A 24,784-nucleotide genomic window follows, 5' to 3' on the forward strand; every position below is an offset into this window, starting at 1 on the left:
GGCTGTATTTAGCCAGGTTTCCGTGACCGCAAGGAGATCAAGCTTTTCATGAGTTATGAAATCGGCGATGTCCAGAGCATGGGCGGGGAGGGACCTAGCATTCACCAAGGCTGCTTGATGAATGTGTCTTTTTCAGGTTTTTTTGTGGAGGTAGGGGTAGGTTATGCAAAGGGATGGGGTCTCGGTTGCTATTTGAATCTGTGGCCAGATTAGCTAGGTTGTTATCTCTACGCGAGTGTTTGTTGCTCTTGTGGGCATGTGGTTGGGGGTTTTTAGTACCCAGTCGGGTTCCTAATCTAGAATTTCTAGTTAAAATACTAGGGTAGTGAGAGCAGGGTGAGGTAGGAGCGTGACTGTTTGTGATGTTTTTGCAAGATAAGGATGAGCTATCATATAGCTTCAAGTATGTGTGCTGTTTTAGTGGGGTAGTTCTGGAATTAAGTCTAAGGTTTCTATTAGTAATAGTACAAGGTTGATTAGGAGATGGTCTGGTAGCAAAGTGGCGAATCCACAGTGCCGGATCATCCAAGTATGGGTTTACAGAGGCCATAGTACTAATCCACAAGGTGTGGGTAATAGCTACCTTAAGTGTGCTGGTATATGTGTAATGGTTAGTATGTAGGTGGGGCTGCCAAGTCCAATGTAAGTGTACAATAGGTGGAGGAGAGTAGTTGGGCACCAATACATAGTGGAGGTAAGCGATGCCGGTAGGCAGCTATTAGGAACTCAGTATATGTGGTACTATAAGAACGCGCTTGAAGAAAAAATGCGGTGTCTACAGCTATGTTCACTGAGTTTGCACCTGAGGGAATGAAATTCCTGTATCCGAGAAACCACAAGCAGTATGTGGGAAGATAGATTTACTGCAGTCCAAATGGACAATGTAGTCTTATGACCTGGAGTGTTGACGAACATGTAAAATCGGTGGGATGTCTGAAAGATATGGACTCCAAAGAAGCACTTCAGAAGAGGATGTCTGGAAGTAAAGAGTGATGGGAAGGTGGTCGATAAATTGCCGACAGGGGGGAGTGTAGAGGAGGAGTCAAGAACCTCTACCAGAAGTCCTGCCCCTATGTTGCCTATATGTTGGGAACCGGAAATTGTGACATGCGCAAAGCCAATAATGATACGTATACCGTGAAGAGTTCTTGAAACAAGGTATCCCTTGAGAAAACCCTATATGTATCCTCAGAGAAATGACAGTCTTCTAAAGGAAGTTCTGGAAAATGTGTGAAGATGAGTGAAAGAGAAGACTGGCGACATCACCTGAAGCAGAAATGATGCACCAAGAAGAGATGATTGATGAAGAAGGTGAACGGACAATATAGAATCTGATGGCGAAGTAAAGAATTGTGCAACATTTTGGGAACAAAATAAAGATTGCATGTGCGGAGAAGCGCTGGAGAAAAGGCAAAACTGTTTTATAATTGTACAGATGCAGTAACGCAAGTAGACAAAGTACTCATAAGGCTGGGTATACGTAGTGAATAGACTGCAGGAGATGCATCAATTTATATGTAAGTATGTATAGAATCTAGATGTTCCACAACACGTTTTAGCAAACTTGGACCCCTTGAATGAAAGGGCTGAAAGTACGGCACAGTTGAATAAACAGCTGATGGTGAAGGAAGATTCGAGAAGGCTTGGCTGGCCCAGTGTCAAGTGTCGGGGCCGCCGAGAGCCTCGGTGTCTATCCAAGAAGATGCAATAAACGTGAGAAGCAAGTCGTGCTCCTGTATGAGGAGTAATGGAAAAACACCAGAAGTGCCAGGTTTTCTTCATTTAATAGTATTGAATGCAGCAAAGGAGCTCAAAATGTGGCCTCTTGTCAAATGGTTAGATTAAAATAGACTTTGGGTCGAGCTACACTGAGACCAGAACATAAGGCCATGCTCACACTCCCTTTTATTCCCAGAGACAAGAGGCTACTGCAAGGCCAAGTTCAAAGACTTAATTGAATGGCAGACCGTAGCTAATTGGGTTGGGAGGCATGACCAGGCCAACCCTCCAGCAACTTGGGTACCAGCTTGCATACTGCTTGCTAGTGGAATATTCCAGAAGGGTACTAGCATGCCAACCAATTGAAGAGGGCCACATAGCAAGGAGCCCTATAGTTTGCAAAGCCAATAGAACATTGTGTATCAGTCTGACATGGACCATGACTTGCACTTGGGGTGGGCTTAGTTGTCCACCTAACATTCGAGACCCAATCCCAATCCCTGCCCTTATAGAAAGTATACTTAAATGTCCTTGTTGAGGCCATCACATCCCCTTATTTTGCCACCTAGTATGTCAGTAATGACGCATTTTTAGTATAACGTTGTGTTTTTAATGAAATGTTTTTGAGACCAAGTTGAGCAAGCTGTGCGGCGTCTGTTGATGTCTGTTGTACTGCCAGCTGCCTGAGTCGATCTGGTTATTGATGTATAAGATCTGCATCCCCATCCATCTCAGATACTGTTACCTCATCTTAAAGGACCCTAATAGGTTCAGTTTGCATTTGTGATGAAAAAAAAATGCTTTTTTATGAAGCTCTCATAATTATCCATGGGTTTGGTTTAGTAACTAGTGGAGATATTGTAGCTGTAAGGATAGGAAAAGTTGATGAGAGCTTGTCTTTAGTTATTTGGTACAGTATTTCCAATAATCGTGAAATGTCATTATACATACAAGGTATTGTGTCCCTTCTTTGAAGTAGATCCTATTTAACTGACACCTTTGAGTGTCCCTCTAAGGCTACTGACACTGCCTTTTTGACTTGCTCAAATTGTTGAACCGCTTTGGTGTCCCTGTTTAGGGTTAACCACAGGGGACGGTGGGCACTATCACTTCTATCTAGCACAGCAAAATCTTTCATTAATTTCCATGATTCTAGTTCTATCATATAGTCAATGTTGCTGCTATTGATCCCATTTCAGTAGGTATTGTTAGATCTGTCACCACCAAAACTTCCATTGCAGGCTCTCATGCCAAGCAAGATCCAGATATGTGCAACCTCAAGTGTGTTTGTGTTGGCCTTTAGGATAAGCAGACATAATATTGGGAATATCCCAGGTTAAATCTTCTTCTGAGTAACCCTCAGTAGGCTGTAGGGGCTCAAATTGGATATTAAGATCACCAGAAACTATGATTTGGGTATTGGTTTCGCCACTCTCTCGCCAATTGTTTATCAAAGATTTTAGGAGGGGAATAGTTTTTAGTCCATTTTCATGAGCCATTCTATTATACATTGAAATTTAAAATATGTTCTCCTCCCCTGTCTAGAGTAATTGAGTTATTAAAATGTCCTGCAGGTTTTGGTTGTTGGTATACATTACATTAATCGAGGCGTGTTCTGCATGTACAGCCTGTTGAATAGCTTGGGCTTTTCCCTGAACTTCAAAAAGTCCCATGTTTCGCTGTTCCGGTCCCTCTGATTATCAGGGAGGTCTTGGACCCTCATCTGGACAGAGCCTTTCCACCCAATTGCCAAGCGCTGATGATTTCTCAGATGGTTCATGTGCTCCAATCCTTCTGCTGGGTCTCATGCCTTCTGCATTCTGGTGGTCCCAGAGGCTCGGCCATGCATGAGGTCGCTTCAATGGCTTCTCGTTGCCAGTGGTTGCAGTTTTGAGGTCACATGTTGGATCTTCTGCAGGTATAGAGTTTAGTGCCACGAGACCTTGCATGATGGTCCCTGAGGGACAACCTGATGAAAGGCACTTTGTTCCATTAACCATGGTCTCAAGTGGCGATGTGTCCCTGACAGTTTGGAGCGCTCATCTGTCATGCCTGACTGAGGGAGACCACAGTCTTCTTACAGAGTCTCTGGAGCACATTCATTTGCTGGAGCTGAGGGTGATTGGGCTGGCCGTGATAGCCTTCCTCTCCTCTGTGCAAAGGAAATGCATGCTGATCCTTACGACCAACACAGTGGCCATGCACTACCTCAACAATCGGTGGTGTGGGGCCCTTAGCACTTCGCAGAGAAACAATGTGACTGTGGTTCTGGGCTCTGGAGAGCAACCTCTCTGATGCCTGCCCATCTTGCCAGGATAGTGTGTCACGGAGTATGCCTCAAGCAGACAGAGCTCAGCCTCCCATGAGTGGGGGCCCTGCAAGGAAGTTCTAGAGGAGATTTGCCTCCACTAGGGACTCCACCAGTGTAATTTTTCTGGTTCTCAAGACACTGCACCTGTTCAGGACCACCTTTCTGGAAATGTTCATCTGCCCTCTCTGACATCTTCCAAGGAGTGTGGACTGTTCCCAGTTGAATGGGCGGGTCTTCAATCCGAACCTTAGCAGTCTGAACCATCATGCTTGTCTTTTGAGCGGGTGAGCTACAAAGAGTGGGCCTTGTCAGCCCAAGACTCTCCACTCAGTCGATGTATGCTTGTTGGTTGTATACTTTCATCACTTGGTGCCAGCAAAGGGATTTGGACCCTATTTCATGCCCCCTATCCTCTGTCCTGGATTTTCTAGTGTCTTTGACACAATCAGGTTTGATGATTGGCACCGTGATGGGGGTACCTAGATCCTATCTGTTTTTAATGATCCCCTGAGCAAAGATCTTTTGCCACAATCCCCATAGTTGTGCCATTTTTACAGGGATTGTGCAATCAGTTTCCCCTACTCCAGTTTGTTGTTCCCGCGTGGGATTTGAATTTGGTGTTAACCTTTCTTATGGATGCTTTGTTTGAGCCCCTGCTTTCTTGTTCGATTAGATTGTGTACCCTTGCTGTGATCTTCCTGGTCATCACTACTAGACTGGTGAGAGCGCTCCAGGCATTGTCTGTTAAACCTCAATATTTGGTTTTCTCCAAAGAGGTGATGACATTGAGAGAGACTGTCCTCCCGAAAGTGGTCTTAGATTTTCATCTCTCTCGAAAGAGCTGTCTTCCTGTGTTTTTTCCTTCGCCCCATCCTTCAATGGCTAATGAACAATTCCATGGGCTGGACCTGGTACAGACCCTCAGCTACTATGTCTCTTGGATGAGGGATGTCAGGAAAGATTACCAGCTTTTTTGTGGGTTATCCTGGTGCCAGTGCTGGAAGTGCTGTGACCAAACAAACCCTGTTAAAGTGGATCCTTCTGTGCATGTTGGAATGCTATGATCTGGTTAGGAAGGATGTGCCCAAGGGTTTAATTCTACCAGAGGATTGACTGCTCCCTCTACCCTAAAGAGAGGGTCTCTGTTCTGGACATTTGCCAGGCGGCTACGTAGGCCTCGCAGCACATGTTTACCAAACATTACTGCCAGGATTTCCAGTCAGTGCAGGGTACCCATTTTGGTAGGGCAGTCCTCCAGAGCTTTCTAGTATAGGTGGTGTCCTTGCTCGACCCCCACCCCCTTCCTCCTCCTGAAGATCCACGTACCACTATGGGGGTGTATCATATATGACAAATCGAGGGAGGAAGGAATCCATTGGAAGAACAAATGATATACCTCTCAGTAATGTTCTTTTGGATGGATGTTCCTCCCACGATAACACGTTGCCCTCCCTATCCCCCAACCCCCACTTGGCGGATAGCTACTACACCTTTGGATCCACCGTCCCTCAGTGTCAAAGTGCTAGGGAAAAATGGTAACAACAGGTCTTGGGGAACAGCACATTGATATATACCCCACTGGGTAAAGGTTTCCGAAGATGCGCTGTGAATAGGATATCACAGATGAAAAATCCATGGGATGAACATTCATCAGAGAGAATATTAGCGAAAGGTATGTCATTTTTTTCTTTGCCTTCTTGTTCGGGCTCAACAATAGACAATGCACTTTGAAGCGGCATGGATTATGCCATTATACAATTTTTAGAAGTCAAATCCATGGATTATGCCATTATGCAATTTTTAGAAGTCAAATCCCGTACACTGTCACCACTCTCATATGAAGGTGTACTGAGCTAGGCAAGAAGAAAGGGTATGCGTCTTAAACAAAACTGGCTTGATTAACATAATTTCAGATGGAAATAGTTTTAAATGGCAGAGCGCTAATAATGAGAACATTAAGAGGTTGTTCGGTTGGAACCGCTAGTGCAACAAGAATCACCACATTAACATCATAATTTGGCTGTGCTGGACAATTGTAAAGTGTGAGTCATTGCTTTAACAAGAAAGGAACCTATGTGAGGCCAGAGGATAATCGTGCACTCGAATAAACCATATTGAAAAAGGTATTGTCACGATCGAAAAATTGCTCGTGCTGGTGATTCTAGAATGGCTGGCAGTGGAGTAGCAGCTTAGCTCAACTGCTCTGGACCTCTCCCTGAAGACATTTTCAAGAAATTACTATGAATTCCATGAAAAAGATTGGCAAGGCTGAAAACCCTGCTTCAAAGAAACCCAAACAGATTTCAGAGATCGAGGATACCCCGAGCATTCGGGATGTCTACAAGATCATTCTTCAGTTGCCCCAAGATGTTTGTGATATCAAACTGACTATGGCTGAGCTCAACTTGAAAACTGGTCAGCTTGATGGCAGAGTTACGGACTTGGAAAAATCTTCTTTAACTATGAGCTCTGAAATAGCTGGCAGCTTCCAGGCATATAATAATCTGAAATTTGATTTACAGAGAGAAAAGGAGCAGCGCTTGGAATGGGAAGTTAGGATGAGGGCTAAGAACATCAGATTGGTTGGAGTGGAAGACCCAGCTGGAAATGGAGAAGATTTACCTTCCTTGATTATTCAAGTTCTTAAGGAGAGTTTTCATTGTACTTCTATCAAGATTGGAAACATTGATAATGCTTACAGGATTTGTAAGCACATGGGGGCTAAGGCGAGGAATATTTTGGTTTTCTTTTTGAATCAAAGATCAAAGGAGTGCTTGATGAATGCTGCCAGACTGGTGGGAAATGCTTCTTTCAAAGGTAAATCTGTTTTTATTTACCCTGATTTTCCTAAAGAGATCCTACTCCTGAGGAGATCGTTTAGAGGTGCAAAAGACTTGGCCAAGCAACTTAACCTAAAGGCCTTTCTCAGCAGGAGTAATGTCTTTACAGTTATATTTCCAGATGGTGAGAAAAGCACTTCTGACCCGGTACAGGCTTTAAGTTGGCAGGAGATACATAAACTGACTCCCCTCGGTGAATGATCCCTGGGGTTTGCTTGCACCCCCCCCCCCATCCATTTGGTTGTTTTCATACCACTTTTATTTATTTATTAACATTTTTTGCATACTTTCAATGGCACCGGTGTGAAATGTCAGTTAACGTTGCTGGAGTTTGAATATCTACAATGGAACCTATCTTGCTACGACATGCCTTTGTGACTCTCTGCATATTACGTATGGCTCCAGTGACTCACTCTAGATTCCATTCTGCGATCCTTAATCTGCGCTCCGTGTTGATTCCGGCATTATTGTGTTTTCGTACGCCAGATGTGAGAAAAGAACCTTCGTGCTGCAACGCTTGACGCATGACGCGCATATCAGCTAACCTGTCGCCGGCGTTGTCTATTGGCCGGCGACCTCTTGTGGGATGCGCGAAATCTGCACTTTCAGCTAAGACGTAGGTCATGGCCGCTTCTAAAGCTGATTCTACAATGATTTTGAAAGACATCAGGGCCCGGACATGCAGATCTTGAAGACGTTGTGGGACAGGTGTTCAGGTGTGTTACAGTCCGTGATGGCTCTGCTTCCGGATGGCTGCTGTTCCCCCGCCCCATGTACAATTGGGCGGCGTGCTCCATCACGAGCAAGTGGCCCCCGCCTGACTCTATTGTACATGGCCATTCGGGTGGTGGTCATAACTGTCTTCTGGGTGGTAATAGCCTGGATGCCCAGAGTGAGGTTGGCAACGTGGGACTGTGCCCAGCGTATCCAGCACATTTGAACAGTGCTCTGTGTCGAAGCCTGGACAAGTGGTTGGGGGTGGCACTGTGTTAATCTGGGATTGGAACAATGTTGGTAATAAGCCATCACTTAGACATAATCCACATGGGTTTATGACATTTTTATCAACTGCTATGATTGCCTGGCTCGATGCCATAATGTGAGATAATTGCCCTTTCTGAACTTCTAAATGGTATCTAGATTACTCTCTGATTTTTGAGATTTGTGGGGTGACTCAGCTTTAGTATCAGTGTTGTGGTGGTGCGTAATACTGCAATTCTTTTGTTTTAGATAGGTACCTGATAATATTAAAGGTTGGTTCATGTGGTTTAGGGACCACAGAGTTATTGATGGGGGCGGGGGCGTTTAGGTTTCTTTACTTGTTTTGGGTTTCAGTTATGCAAATTTTAAGTTGTTTAAGGGGTTCGATTTACAATGCAATGTAATGATTTAGTTAGTATTGGGGCTTGGGAGAGGTCCTAGAGATGGTTTCGATGTTTTTTCAATTATTTTTTAGGCTGAACAGACTTCACAGTCTTGACTGTTCTTTGTTTTGTACACTTCGTTTTTTGATTTTTCTCGTTTGTCTTTTATTTTTTAGTTTTTTGTTTTCCTATCTTTACTTTTCAATTTTTTTGCTTCTCTGTCAAATGTGTAGAGATGGACAATGCTCTCCGTGTTGTCTCTTGGAATGTGAATGGGGTCAATAACCTCCTGAAGAAAAAGATAGTGTTTACTATGTTACATGACATGCACGCTGATATATGCTTTTTACAAGAAACTCATATTTTAGCTGATGAAATTTCTAAATTAGAAAAGGAATGGTTTGGTTCCGCCTATGGCTCTTCTTTTACATCAAGATCCAGGGGTGTAGCCGTTTTGATTCGGAAGAAGCTGCCAATTAAGGTTTTGAGAGTGTGCTGATAATGATGGTAGAATGATTGCTTTGTTGGTGGAGATTCAGGGGGAATTGTTGACTCTTTGTAATGTGTATGCTCCAATAGTGGATGATGGCTCCTTTTTTAGAATGGTGGCACAAACTCTTTTAGAAATAATCACGCCTAATATTCTTCTTGGGGGGGACTTCAATACCGTTGTTGATCCTATGCTTGACAGGAGTCAGGTCAGGCGGGTGTCACGGTGCGATCATCATCATAGGGCACTCAGGTCGCTCTTAGAACATAACTTGAAAGACGATTGGCGTCTTATGAATCTGGACAAACGTCAATATAGTTTCTATTCTAGTGCCCATGGAGTGTTTTCTAGACTTGACATGATTTTTACAGGCGGAGCGCTGACGGAAGGTGTTGTCTCTTGTGATATCGGTAATATTATATTGAGTGATCACACCCCAGTAACGATCTGCTTGAAGCTTAAATTTCATTGTGATCGGTCTTTTTCATGGAAATTGAACACGTCTATCTTGTTAGATGATGATATACTGGAACAAATTGTTTCAGAGGCCAACTATTTTATTGTAGAGAACCGCTCAGATGAGATCAGTGTGGCAAACACATGGGAGGCCTTTAAATGTTGTATGCGTGGAATATGTCTTGGGCTGTCTAGCGGTAAACAGATCAAAGAGGAAAAAAAGAGATTGGAACTTGACCTAAGAATCTGTGAGATTTCTCGGGATTTGATGCTTGACCCGGCTGATTCTGTCAAATTGACGGCTTTGAAGAAACTTAAAAAAGAAATGGAGGATTTTTTGACGCTCAGGGCAGAACGTGGTCTATTCTACTCTAGATGTACATATTTTGAAAAAGGTGAACGTTGTGATAGGTGGTTCGCCTACAGGTTGAAAAAGGTGTCATGAGTCAGCGGTTGCTTCTGTGATTGACCAAGAGGGTAGAATAACTTTTGATCCTAGGAAAATAAACTGTTTTTTGTGACTTTTACGAGAATTTATATTTCAATGAGGCTGGCATATCTGGTAGAGGGAGGGACTTCTTTGGAAATTTAAATCTTCCTAGAAGTCAGGATGCTGAACGTGACCTTCTTGGTCAGGTACTGACGATTGATGAGATCAAATATGCTATTTCAAAGTTGAATGTTGGTAAATCCCCTGGCCCAGATGGACTCCCCTGTGAATTTTATAGGATTCACCCAGATTCGGCCCTTGGAACTCTTGAGAGATATGTTTATTGCCAGTAAATTGGATGGGGCTTTGCCTAAAAGTACGAGTCATGCTTCTATCTCAGTGTTTTTGAAAAAAGGGAAGGACAGCAATCTTCCAGCGAGTTACCGTCCCATCAGTCTTATCAATACCGATAATAAGATTTTGGCTAAGGTTCTTGCCTTACGCTTACAAACGTTGTTGCCTTCCTTAATTGATGAGGAACAATCTGGATTCATGAAAGATAGACGTATGTCTAGCAATATTAGGAAATTGTTGCTTACCATGGAAACCGCTAGTGCGGCGGGCTGTGATGCCGCTGTAATTTCCCTTGATGCTGAGAAAGCTTTCGACACGGTTAGCTGGGTCTACTTGTATTCAGTTCTGAGGGAAATGAATCTTGGTGAGGAGTTCATCTCTTGGGTTGAACTTTTATATGCCAATCCAACGGCAGACGTTAAGACTAATGGGATCATCTCAGAGCCCTTTTGTCTGCAACGGGGCACTCGTCAACGGTGTCCATTTTCGCCTCTTTTATTTATTTTAGCGATCAAACCATTGGCTATATGCATCAAAAATGAACCTGGTTTGCAGGGTGTTGGTTGCTGGGGTGTTATGCAAAAAGCGTGATTATATGCGAACGATCTCTTGTTTGTACTTCAGAATTTGGATGTGTCCCTTCCCTGTCTGATGCGGATATTCTCTGGTTTTCATGAATGTTCGGATTACAAGATTAATTGGTTAAAGTCAGAGGTATTGCCTCTTTCCCATAGGTGTGATAAAACACTGGTCACAGGTCTGGGATTTACATGGTGTGACGTGCGCTTGCGCTATTTGGGCATTTGGCTGACGTCTCCTGTCTCACTTATGGTCGATGAAAATATGGGCAAGGTCATTCAAGATTGTAAATTAGACCTGTACAGGTGGTCGCTTCTTAATCTATTGCTGTGGGGTAAGGTAAATGCCCTAAAAATGAATTTGACTCCCAGGATTAATTTTGTCCTTAGTATGCTTCCGCTGAAGATAAAAATTGCTATTGGAAAGAGCTGGATCGTCTTTTTCAGGAATTTTTATGGGACCGAAAACCGCAGAGACTTGGTATTTGGAAATGACCGCTTCCAGTCCACCTGGGCGGTTTGGGGGTTCCGAATTTTAAAGCCTATCACTTAGCCTTTTCAGCTCATTATTTTGTTCCCTTTTTGAATGGAGAATTAGACACCTGGGCGGTCGCCGAATCGAATGCCTATGGGTCACTTGGACCGGAAGCTTTGTTGACCACTAACACGAAAATTGCTGGTGGTGATGTTAGTGACGTCCTTTTTGCGCACATCTTGGAGTGAAGTGTTGTCATTATTGGGCACGGATGCTTTTAAATGCCGGAAAGCCTCTATCTGGCTGAATCCCAAGATTCGGGATAATTCTAAAACAATGTTTTGGCCTGATTGGTTCCTGATTGGTATTAGGCAGATCTCTGATCTTGGGAAGGATGATCGGTGGTTTGACGCATCAGAGCTGAGGGAAAGATGGAATTTTGGTAACTTGTCAGATTCTGCTTATAGATGTCTAAGGAGATCTGTGGGTGAAGTTGACTGGTCCGGTACCCTGGATTTGAACATCTTTCTGACCGATTCTAATGGGAAGGAAGGTGGTCTGGCCAGTAGACTATAAAAGTTAATTGTGTCACATTATCGAAGTAACGACAAATTGCGAGAGTTTTGGACTGAGAGAATTGGATCTGAGATTGATATCGGTACCTGGCAGCGTGTGTGTGGTAATGTCTCCTTGTGTTCACTAAACTTATCTGAAAGGTCTCGGCAAATTAAGATTCTAAATTGTGTATACTGGTGTCCAGAAACACTACACAAAAGGGGCATGTCTGACAGTGACGAGTGTTGGGGTTGTGTTCAGGATGTTGGGTCTTTAGAACACATGCTGTGGAGCTGTGCGCGGTCAGAGATTTTTGGAACGAAGTTTGTGATGTATGTGACAGGATTTCAGGTGGGGGGTCTGTCCTGGATTTTAAGACTGATCCTGGATTGGCTGATATCAGCTCGGCCCTTAAAAAATGGTTTTTTAGAGCTTCCATTGTGGCCAAGAGGTTGATACTTCGAGGATGGAAAAGCCAGATCCCACCTTCATTTGAAGAATGGGTCCAAGAAATGCACTGCCTGTCAAGAACAGAAAAATTGATTTACAAATTGAAACATAAGTTGTCTTTGTATGAGAAGATCTGGAATGTGTTTAATGATTTCTTTTAGGGTTTTTTTTCCCTCTATTTCTTCTGTAATTGTTTTATTATTTTCGTATTTTGCTTCTGTACATAATTGTAAATAAATAAATAAAAAGAAAAATTGCTCGTGCTATGCCACAATTTAAAAGGTCATTGTGGCACATAAGGAGAAGAATGTGCTTAATGAGCAAATAGCCTGTGGGTGAGAAAAACAGCTGTACAAGTAGTGATTGAAGGCTAATTTGAACTTAAAAACACCAGGGTAATGGCAAATACATGTTAGATCTAATCAAGAAACATGATAAGAGAAAGATGTGGGTATTTGTTAGTGGCATTAAGCAACAAGAGGCCTTGGCACCTTGCTTACATTGGAAAGTCTGGGTGTCCTATTTAACATCATAATGGGAGGCTCATAAAGAAGTAGCTGTCTTTGATGTATGTCCAAAGAGCCATTGAAAATACATAGGGATGCGGAGGAATCTCATAGATAACCTCAAAGGTCCTTTGCCCAGATGGACTTTCCAATGAATTGATATTGTTGGGGGCTGCTACTGCTCAGGGCATTTGTAGCCATGAGCAACACGAGTATTTCCTGCCATTTGGAAACAAAGCATCATTGTCCCTGTGTATAAGAAAGGCAATTGCCCCTCTCCAAAGAAATATCGCCTACTGGCAATGTTAGATGCGTCAGCTAAAAGTGAACTCTTAACAAGAGTTTAAGGACATACAATTAATTAAAACAGGGGTATCTGCTTGCACCAATATTATTACATTTCCACTTGGCAGATCTAAATGATGTTTCAATGGATTGCCTTCTCACACCGATTCCTCATCTTGATAGATTATCCTCTCGGAGTTGGCTACTTGGAAAATTATGACTGGCATAGTGCGGCTCAATGTCTTTTCGACGACGTCGTGCCACGACTGTGCTGTTCTTTGACTCTGATGAATGTGATGTCGGCGATTGTACATAAGATGTGCCCTACACCCCCTTATCTCAGTTCCTTTTGTCTGCACGCTGTTTAGAACAGAATGTCGGGGCCCAAGCCATCGGGATGCAAATGCTGTTGGGACTACAACTCAAAGATGTTCCTCACAGGCCCACGCAAGATCAGCATACTGTGCCTAGTAGGGGAACAGGGGAACATGATACCGACAAATGTTGTTCCTATCAGTCGATGAACCCAAAGGCCATAAGGGAACGCTTGGCATAGCTAGTGCTAGGAAGGCGCTGATTGAAATTGCCGTCTAAATCGGCTTCAAAGTCCTAAGAGGATCCCGAGGGGCCTACTCCCAAGAAGAAAGGAAGGGAGCTTAGAAACCACAAAAAATAAAAAAAACTGTTGCTCTTGTGCAGTGAATCCCACTACTCTTCCTCCTCGTCCTTAAAAAGAAGCACAGACGCCAGCACAACGGACTCATCGGGTGAAGGATGTAAGGCCTACCCTTCTAAGAGGGCTTAGAGGGAGGAGTGGGAGGATTTTTAAAATTCAAATGATGCAGATTTTCGAGAAAAAAAAAGGTGGGTAGAGCTCCCGCCTCTATGCGAACGGTGATTACGGCACAGACAGTGCCCAGTTTGTCTGGCACGAATGTAGGGAAGAAAGGTCTAATGCCCTTGACCAAAGCAAAGGTCACTTCTGCACCGACAACCGCGGTGGGAGCGCCGACAGTCTGCAGTGAGGTCACCACTGAGTCTAGGTCAGACTTTTTCACGTACACGCAGACTATATTAATTGAGGAAGGGGGCCCCATTCCCTTTGGATGGAGCCCTTGGTAGGGACAGATGTGGACCAAATGCCCAACTTCATGACCAACCAGTCAGAATTGCTTAAACTGGCAGAGGGTCTGCAAGATGCAAGTGGACCCGATACGTCTCCAGACATTGAGATGCAGAAGGTGTCCCCACCCGCACATCCGGCCCAGTACCACAAAGCGGTCGAGAAAGTAGCTGTCACAACAGCAACACAAATTAACTGATATTCCGGACAAGGGGCCACAAGTAGAAAGAGCCTTACCATTTAATGCAGCCATATGAGACCTGGTCATACAGTAATGGCACTGACCATGCTCAACGCAGGGGGCTGACGTCCAGCTCAAGAAAAAATACAACCCATCAATGGGCGATCTACCCTTCCTTGCAGCGCATCCGAGAACCCAAATTACTGGTGATTCAGGCCACGATGGTTAACTCGAGGCCTTTGATCTCGATGTCAAACCTCCCTACCGACCTAAACAGAGAAGATCGATGACTTAGCCAAAAAGGTTCTTGCCTTGTGTATGGTGCTATAGGCAATAAACGCTTCCTATGCCTTTACCAAATATTACCATATTCTCTGGAGGACTATCTCGGAGGCAGCTGAGCAGTCAGTGATTGCTTTCAAGATAGCAAGGATGTTAAGGAGATGGCTTGCGAAGTCCTCCATGCTGGAATCTACGTGACTGTCTGCGTCAGGAGGTCGATGGGTACGTCATCGATGCTGTGCCAACCTCGTACCTGTGAGGATCAGGCTTCTCAGCAAATGTCCAGGTGAAACCTCTCGGCATGAGATTCTATGGTGAGCACCTGTTTGGTCCAATGGCTGAGTCTCTGGAAAGGTTTAAGGACTCTATGCTGACAGCAAATAGATTGGGATTGGCAGTACAGCAGCCAGCTAAGCAGGCCTTCTCCTTCAGCAAAAGGGGAAGGGGCTTAAGATGCTGCACCTACTTTACTTTTATTTTTTTCAAACTGTTTATTAAATGGTCATGTCAGTAATCACATATTACAATAATATTCATTCATAGTGCAAAGCATTTCCAACAGCAAATAACCATTTAGGGGTTTACACAACATGACGTAGGGGCAGGGAATTTGTCATTATCCGATACCCTATCACATAAATAGCTTCTGAAAGAGGCCCATATATCTTTGGGATGGTTCGTTACAGACATGGACAATACAAATTGTTCTTCAGATTTGTTCACAAATGTTACTTCTCTTGGAAAGCATCAGTTCGAGGTGCGTATCTAGCCTTCAAGCATTTTAATATACATCTCTTGGCAACTGCACATGTCGCATTGAAAAGTCTTCTCATGGTTTCAGCGGCTTTATCAATGTCTCTGAATAAATATTTCAGGGGAGTAAGAGTGGATGGGATTAGCGTTATTTCTTCGATAATCTCAGCCACACTACTCCAAAACCCAACGACCAAGGGACAAGTCCAAAACATATGAAACGCATCTGCTTGTGGGCTACCACATTGCAAACATCCCCAGTACAGTTCTCCGTACATTTTGCAATTTTTTCAGGGTTGTCTTTTAACTGGTTGAGGATTTTAAACTGGATCAGGCGTAACCCGGCATTTGACATTGTTTTCGTCAATTGGCAGTATTTGTGCCATTGTTCGTCATCTATTGCCATTCCCACATTTGACTCCCATGTCGCTTTAATGGTGTTCTGGGGTTGGATGTGTGACTGTATTCGGCCGTACAATTTGGAGATGCCTACTTTCATGCCATCATTTGATGATATAGCTCGTATACATTCATGTGTGTCAGGTTCTTCTGGGAACGTTGGCCATCTCCCACTGAAAGCAGCCCTCATGCGATGATATTGTAATAACTTCAACTGTCCGCCCCTGATGGTGCTCAGAAAATCATCTAGATTCACATATCTGCCTTCCGGGTACATGTCCTGCATTTTCAGCTGTTTATCTGGATCCCAGGTTCTTTGTAAAGCTTCATCGAAGGTGGGGGAGATTCCGGGGAAGCGCCAAAGCGGGGCCTCATGGTCATATGGTGTCTCTGTTGATTTTTCTGTAAATTCTCGACCAGGCATGAACAGTGGCACTAACGGGGTCAAATCCACAGGAATCTTTATGGCGTTTGCTGAATATAACAGAAACAAAGGTCAGTGGGGGACGCTGCATCTCTCTCCAGTGGTATATGTGCAGCAGTGTCATCTAGGTCATACCAGTGTTTGGCAAATTGGGCTTGTGCTGTTAAATAATAGAGCACGAAATCAGGTGTCACGAGGCCACCAGTCGAATATAGTTCTGCCAATTGATCCCATTTCATCCTTGCGATCCCTGCTCCCCAAACGAACGTAGTGACTAAGGATTGGAGTTTGGTAAAGAATACTCTACCTGGCCACAGGGGGACATTGCCAAAATAGCATAAGAGTTTGGGAAGGACCACCATTTTTAGGAGTGCTATTCGTCTGTAGAGGGAGATGGGAAGTTTGGCCCACAGTTGTAGCTTCACAACCAGCAACTGTAGGTAAGTTTCTTGATTATCGGCATATAATGTTTGCCGTTCCCTTGACACAATGATGCCCAGGTAGCGAACTCAGACCGGTGCCCACTTGAATCTGCTAATATTTGGTAGCTGGTGTGAGTGGGAATAGTTGTGATTTAGAATTATTAATTCTATATCCTGAATATTGCGCAAATTTGTGAATGTCTTTAATAATGGGCTTGAGATTCAGCTTGGGGTCTCGGACATAGAGGAGAGTGTCATCCACGTACAGTGATATAATTTGTGGAGGACCAGTCATCCTAATCCCCCTGTGTCTATGTATTTTGCGCACAAAAGTGGCCATTGGTTCAATTGTTAAGGTGAAGAGTATAGGGGAGAAGGGACAACCTTGTCTAGTCACCCTACTAAGGAGGAACAATGCAGATAGGGTGTGGTTCATGAGGACTCTTGCGCCTGGGCTAGTATATAGGAGTCAAACACATCGTATGAAGTATGGACCCATCCCGAAACAGCCAACCACCAACAATAGGTATTCCCTTGATACGGAATCAAATGCCTTTTCTGCATCTAAGGCAGCCACCACAGCCTTCGCTTTTGGACTCACCTGTGCCATCACCCCAAATAGACAGCAGAGATTAAGGACAGTGAACCTCATTGGAATGAAGCCAGATTGGTCAGGTTGAACCAATCTGGGAATGCTGGGGAGAAGCCTAGTTGCATGAATTTTGGTGAATATCTTCGCATCTGTGTTGATTAAGGAAAGGGGTCTGTAGGAGGCCATGTCATGCGGGGGACAATGTGGTTTTAGTAGTACAGTTGATAGCCTCCCACATTGATTCTGGAAGTATGCCCCGTTCCATAGCCTCTTCCCATATGTTCAGCAGGATAGGAGCCAGTTCCCCGTGGTATTCTTTATTTAATTCAATTCCTATGCCGTCAGATCCTGGGGCTTTCCCAGATGCCAGTGCCTTAATGGCATCTACAATTTCTTCCTGGGTGATTGGTAAGTCTAGGAAGTGTTTAGCCTCAAGCGGGAGCATAGGGAGCCCCTGTTTACTTAAGTATTCTGAAGCCTCGTCCACTGTCATCTCGTCCCGATTAGAGTAGAACGCCAAGTAGAACTGTGTGAATTCATCATTTATATAATTTTCCTGAGTCCCCACCGTGCCGCTTATTGCCTGAATACCGGCAATGGGGTTATGGTGATTTTCTGTTTTCAACATGTTAGCTAGGGATCTGCCCGCTTCGTCCCCCGCCCCGTATCTGCGAGCCCTCACCGCAGTGCGAGCCCTCACCGCAGAGGTCATGTATAGCCCCTCCCTATCAGCTGGCTTGTGAAAGTCACTTAATAGTTTAATATTTTCTAGGGTCTCCATATTGTGTGTAATACTGTAGCTCTTCTCGTGATCGCGTAGCAGGGATTCAACCTGGCCCAGTGTTACATGGGTATTGACGGAGCCTTTGTTAATGTCAAAGAACTCCGCAATTTCTATGTGCAAGGATTCAGACTCATTGGGGTCTCCAAGGATAGCAGAGGGCATCCTCCAAAGTTTAGCATGTGGGGGGGGCATCATGTAATTCGAGACACAATGAGACCGGAGAGTGATCAGAAAGTGTGCGTGGATAGATATCACAGCTCAGCACCATGTTCGAAAGTGAAGTGGTCAGCAGCCAGTAATCTATTCGAGATTGAGTCATGTACTGTGGAGTAATATGTGTATTGTTTATCCTGTGGATGAAGGGTCCTCCACACTACAGTTAAGGGTAACTGTGATAATATCTGGTGTAGGGTGTTAGCAGATTTCGTGAGCATCTGGGGTGCATCAGACGACCGATCTAGTAATGTGCTGTGGATTGTGTTAAAGTCCCCTCCCCAAAACACCCATGTCTCATCCAGTGGGGTGAGCATATCCATCATAGTCTGGTAAAATTCTGGGTCGTCTATGTTGGGCCCATAAGTATTCACCAGTACCACTGGGTGACCAGCTATTTCCCCCCCACACCAGAACATAGTGTCCCAGTGGGTGTATTTTGCTTTTCATGTATCGGAAACCTAATGAAGGGTGGATAAGTGTAAGGACTCCCCTGTGTAGAATACTCTGTGTAGTATTAAAATGGGCCCCAGCTGGTGATAGTCGGTATTCACTTTCTTTAATGCAGGAGTTTCTTGGAGCATTAGGATCTGTGGGCTGTGTCGTGTTACGTACGCGCCAACCTTCTTCGCCTTACCTGGGTTGAGACACCTGACATTAGAGGTTAATAGCTCAGTTTTCAGCCCTTTTTCCATAAATGTTTTGTGTGCCATTTGCATTTGCCATATGTGCCACTATCATTACTTGCACTCTTATATTTCGTACTGTTCTTAGCAGCATGACCATTCCTTTTTAACCTTTTAACACCCCCAACTCGGCCGGCCTCCCTCAGCCCTTCCTACCACCCTCCAGGTTCAGCAGGAGTTGGCTGTTGAACACCCATCCCCCTTACCCCACCCACACCATCAACCCCAACAAGATGATGTTTCCCATTTAACTGTTGCAACCTTCCCGAGCTGCGTATGCTGTAGCTACATGTCTGCCACAACTGATCGCCACCGACTGGGTGTTAACTCACATTTATGTATCGGTGCAACCCATTTACATTACTTTTCAACAAATATAAAGGATATGACAATCTACAGCATTCAGTCTGCTGGGTCTCTCCTCTCATTGTTGGCCCGTGGACTCATGGTCTGATCTGCTCCATGATCACGCAGTAATAATGGAATTGAGGCTTCAATATAGTCCATGGCTGCCGTAGGGTTATTGAAAGCAATGTGCCCTGCCTCAGTGCTGTCTCCGCATTTTAGCCAGGAAAATGAGTGCATATGGGATTTGGTGCAGTCGGAGTTGCCTCTTCACCTGTTCATAGGATCTCCTTTGAGCCTGCACTCCTGCGGCAAAGTCGGCGTAAATATGGATGTTGTTTCTCTCGTAGTGTACCGTTCCCATCTCTCTGGACATTTTGAGGATCAAGTCTCTGTCTGTATAATTGAGCATCCCGGTGATAATGGTGCGGGGTGGAGCCCCTGGTTTTAGGCATCGGGGCTAGGGTGCGATGGACTCTTTCCACCAAAAAGTGATTGGAAAACGATGCAGTGCCAAAGCGAGACTTTAGGAGGGCTTTGACATTGACTTCCATTGGACCTTTACACAAGATTTCTGCTTCTAACTATTCGGATATTGTTTCTTCTGGATCTGGACTCTAGATCTTCGCACTTACCGCGCATCTTGGCGAGTTCCCCTTTCAGTTATGTAATGTCGCGGTCATGCTGGTCGATTTTTATCTTCGTTCACACTTATCCTGGCCTCGGTTTCTGTTATCCGGGCACTTTGTCTAGTTTCGCTTGAGCGACCCAATGTTGGCCACAATGTCATCTAATTTGACTTTTATGGATAGGAATCCGTTCTGCATAGTGGCGAGTAAGTGATCTTCTCTGGGGTTCCCTGTGGATGTTGATGGGGTGTCTCCAGGCGATAATGCAGTCACTGTTGCTGCTGGGGTCTGGAAACTCGCGAACAAGTCCATCAGGCCCTTCTTCTTGGCACCTGTGCCCTTTGTCATTATCGTTGTTACCGTACGTCTGACACCTCGTGGGTCGTGTGAAGTGGTCTACTGAACTGTGCCAGTGGTGGGATAGTTTCCAAGGGCCGGCTGCCCTGCTGGTGGGGAAATATACTGCCTGGTCTTGTATTTGCAGTGTTTACTGTGTTGTAATGAGCTCTTCGTGTCAAGGACATATAGCCCTGTTGGTGATTAAGCCCTTCCACCCCGTTTGACAAAAGTTACGGTAGCCACTGTGCATCAGGGGGAGACCTCCTTCACAAACCAGTTCTAACAGTGTCTAACTTGAAGGAGGAGTATCTGTAATGGGGGTTTAGGCCGGTTTGTATCGTTCAGTAGTTCTATGTTGTCTCTCCTTGGTCGAGTTGTGTCGAGTAGTTTGCCCAAACAAGAGCTTCCACCAATCTCAATGTCCTGGGGGCCCAGCTCCAGTGGCTTTGTGGAGTGCAGCAGGGAGAGTAGGTCACACAGCCCCCTGTACTGGTCTCGCAAGGCACCAAGTATCAGCAGCTAGGCGTCTGTATTCACAGAGCAATTTTCTGTGCTCCTGCTCACATAAACAGTTCTGAGTATCCACACTACAGCTTCTCATAGGAGTTCTGTAAACACTGCACTTCGTATAGTGGGATGGATTGTGCTCTCCCACGTTTTCAAAGGGAATCTTGCTATTACGCAGGATCAGGGGGTGATATTTGTATTTATTTTTATTTATATAGCGCTTTACTCCAAGACGCTTTACAGTTTAACAACAAGAATACACAAAACATAGAACAGTAGAAGCAAACAATATACATGAATTAGACCAAAAAACAGTATGCAGAACAATTTGCATGTGAGGAGGAGGAGGAGAAGGGGAGAGGGATGGGGAAGGAAGGGTGAGGGAGAAAGATTAGGGAGTAAATTACTTAGTAGGAAGAGAGATCATAGGGAGGAAGGGGTAAAGTGGATAGAGCTGAGATGGGGTAATAGAGGGAGAGAGAGAAAGAGAGAAAGAGAGAGAGAAAGAAAGAAAATAGGATGTCAGGGGGGAATGAAGGAGTGATTTCAAGGAGGAACGGAATGAAGAATAGGTGGGGATGGAGCGGATGGAAAGAGGCAGGGAGTTCCAGTGTAAAGGGGCAAGGAGCTGAAAGCGGAAAGGAGAAGAGGCACAAGGGGGAGGGGGAACAGAAAGTAAGAAGAGATCAGCGGAGCGAAGGGAGCGAAAGGGAGTGTTGAATGAGAGGAGAGATATTGGAGGGGCAAGGTCATGGAGAGATTTAAAGACAAGACAAAGGAAGTGAAATTTAAGTTGGCAGTGGAAAGGAAGCCAGCCTAGGTTGGAAAGTGAATAAGAGATGGAGTCAAGGGAAGAGAGAAGGCAAAGGGTGCGGATTGCAGAATGGTAGATGGATTTGAGGGGCGCAAGGTGGGAGGCAGGGAGACCAAGGAAGAGGGAAGAACAATAGAAGAGGCAAGAGAAGATAAGAGGTGGTAGCGACATGCACGAGAAGTAAGGGATATATGATGGGAAAAAGAGAGGGAAGGATCGAGGTAAATGCCTAGGTTAGAAGGGGGAAAATGAATGGAAGGAGGGGTGTGGGGGAGGAAGTGTGTTAGAGGGAAAGAATAATACTTCAGTTTTATCAGTCTTAAGAGAAAGATAGTGAGATGACATCCAGTTTTTAATGGCGGTAAAACAGGAAGAGAGCTTTAGATGTAGATCAGGGGTAAAGGAAGATAAGGAGAGATATAGCTGGGTGTCATCTAAAGAAAGTGATATGTAGAAATGGTGAGAGATCCCGAAAGAAGAGATGATAGGGGCAAGGAGTGAAGTGTAAAGAGAGAATAGGAAGGGACCCAGGACAGAGCCTTGGGGAACACCACGGTCCAAACGGAAGGTAGGGGAGGATCGACCACCCCAAGAGACAGCAAAGGAACGTTGGGAGAGGTAAGAGGAGAGCCAGTTAATGACAGAACCGTTGAAGCCAAAGGAGGAAAGAGTATTGATAAGTAAAGGGTGATCAACAGTATCGAAGGCAGCAGAGAGGTCAAGGAGAATGAGAATTGAGGATTGCTTAGAGTAGCGAGCGGTGAGGAGGGAGTTAAGGACATGGGTGAGAGCGGTCTCAGTGGAGTGTTCAGGGCGGAAGCCAGATTGAGAAGGGGGATGGAGAGAGAGGTTAGTAACAAAGGTTGAGAGCTGAGAGTAGGGTAAGCGTTCAAGTATTTTAGAGAGGAAAGGTGAAAGTGAGATTGGACGAAAGTTGGAAGCAAGAATGGGATTAGCAGAAGGTTTCTTCAGAATAGGGATAATAGAGGCGTGCTTAAAGGCAATGGGGAAGGAGGCCGTGGAGATACAGATAAGGAAGTAAGATAAGGGATAAGAGGGGGTAGATCTTAGGAATAAGGAGGGTAGGGATGGGATCAGAATGGGCAGCAGTGGGGTGGGATTTAGCAAGGAGGAGGGAGACGTCAGAGGGAGTGATAGGAGAGAATTCAGACATGCAAGCGGAGGGGGAGTGGAAGGACAGAGGGGGAGGGGAGCTGGGAGGAGAAGAGTTCATTTTTTGGCGAAGAGAAAGAATTTTAGCAGAGAAGAATTCAGCAAAGTAAGAAGGAGAGAGAGGAGAGGAAAGGGAGGGGTCAGGGGACCATATCTCTGTAGCGCTTCCCCACTATTGCCCCATTTATATTATTTACTGATTGCAGGTCGCTGCAGTATTAAGCACCCCCCCCGGCTGTCCCGTGCCTCAATGGCCTCCACACACACAAGTCTGGCCGGCGCCGCTCCACGTGTACCAGGATTTATTATTTGTATCCGAATGTTCAGTGTCCGCTCTATATGCTGAGCAGGGCACACGTGCAGTGCTAAGCGTTGCCCCTTTATAGCCGGGGTTCTTACCAGTAACATTCCATGGCAAAGTCAGTAAAGGGGTCAAGGAGAAGGCAGGGGAAGGGGATTTTGTCTTACCTGCTGCGTTCACTGTATTGATCCAGATGGAACTGGTTTAGGATTTCCTATGTGTAGTTGTAGGGCGGGCACCACACTGTCAGCAGCCACTGCGCTTGATGGCGCAGCTCCAGGAGGCGAACGTGGAAGAGACAGCAATTTACGGGCAAGTCTGGCAAATGTAGTCGCTGATATCTTTAGAGGTCCTTCGCGCTAGAGGAAGTAGGTCGCAGGCCCACTTGACTGGTTATATTAGAAACCAAATGACCCCAGTGAGATGCCTGCATCTGCAGTGCAAACCACGGTGCATATACCTTCTTAGCTTGTGCTAAATGTCCACACCTCCGCCTCGTATAGCAGTTTTGTATGCACTTCACCACATGTAATGGGATGGATTGTGCCCTCCCACATTATCAAAGGGACCTTTGCTGATACTCAGGATCTAATGTTGGTCCTTCTGCTGGCCGTTCTTGCTATTTTGTTGGTTATGCTGTTAGGTAGTTGTGGCCCCCTGCAGTGTAGAGCGGACCCTCGCTTCCAGAAGATGCCTCAGCAGCTTCTGATCTTACGGATTAGGATGGCACCACTCCACATGCACCAAGATATATTATGCGCACCCGAGTGACTGGTGTGCCATGGGCCCGTGGAGTGGAGCCCATGTGGTGATGGTGCTGGCTGCCTAAGAGGGTGCTGGTGGTCTTGCCGTATGTTCGGGGCAAACAGGGGGGAGGGGTAGTGGACAGAAGGGGTTGCGGCTTACCGGAGTGTCGTTTACATAGAGCCGGATAGCGTCCGTATCAGATCTTCCTCGTGGGCTGCAGGCCGGTACCAAGATGATAGGTATCTCCGAGCTTTATGTTCAGCTCCAGAAGGCAAGCCTAGCAGGAAAGCAAACTTGTGGCATCGTACCGCGGGTGCTGTAGTAGCTGCCGTATAGAGGTTCCTTATATCGCATGTCCGATGTTCTGTGGGCACTGGCCGTGGCGTCTCAGTCCAGATCTCTCAGCAGCAGACCCACACATGTGTAGGTGATAGAAACTGTCTCCGGGGCCTGTGATGGGCCGAGTAGGCTCGACCGATGCGGCCCGTTCAGCTGTGAGGCAGGGGACGGCTGTAACGCTCACCTGATTCTCGCAGAGGCGCCGGTCTTGACTGGGCGACTACCGTATCTTCCAAGGTGATGTGTAGCACCCGGTTGGCTCTTGGGCTGGACCTCTGTGCACTGTATGCCTGACTTCAAGAGTAAGATGTCTGCAGATAGAAAATATGGGATTAATGAACTGGGGTGATTGGGGTGTCCCTATCTCTTTCCTTTTTGCTCTCCTGTAGACCCCCAAAGGTTAACGCTCTCACCTTAGGTAAGTGAATGCCGAGCTCTCCATCTGCCTCGGGGCAGGGCGCTGTAACCAGTTTCTTCACTGGATCGGTAGCGCAGGCCTCTTGACTTCAGAGGACTGCTGTCCGTCGTTTACTGCACGAACGGTAAGTTTCGAGTAATTCTATTGTCTTTAAAGTCTTTAGTAATGATGTCTCTTGTTTTGCAGGTTCCGGCGATGGCAGATGACGGGCTGAAGTGAGTTGAAGATGGAGTCCGTGTGATGAATAGAAGCGCCTGGAAGCACGTAAGTAAGCGCTTGTTGCCTGCTTCACAATGCGCTTTAACTGTCTTTTATTTTGCAGGTACAAGTTCGGAGCGGCTGCAGGGTGCCGGAATACCCACTGGGTTAGGTGTGGAAAGGAGTAATGGCACGTGAGTATTAAAGTTCCCCAATGTCTTTAAACGCACCTTGTTTTGTCTTTCAGATGCGGGATGCAGCGCCGAAGGCCTCCGGAGCGTGCAAAGAGTTGGTAAGCTTTT

The sequence above is a fragment of the Ambystoma mexicanum genome, chromosome 2q, assembly GCF_040938575.1.
Source record: "Ambystoma mexicanum isolate Mex_15411 chromosome 2q, UKY_AmexF1_1, whole genome shotgun sequence".
Lineage (NCBI taxonomy): Eukaryota > Metazoa > Chordata > Amphibia > Caudata > Ambystomatidae > Ambystoma > Ambystoma mexicanum.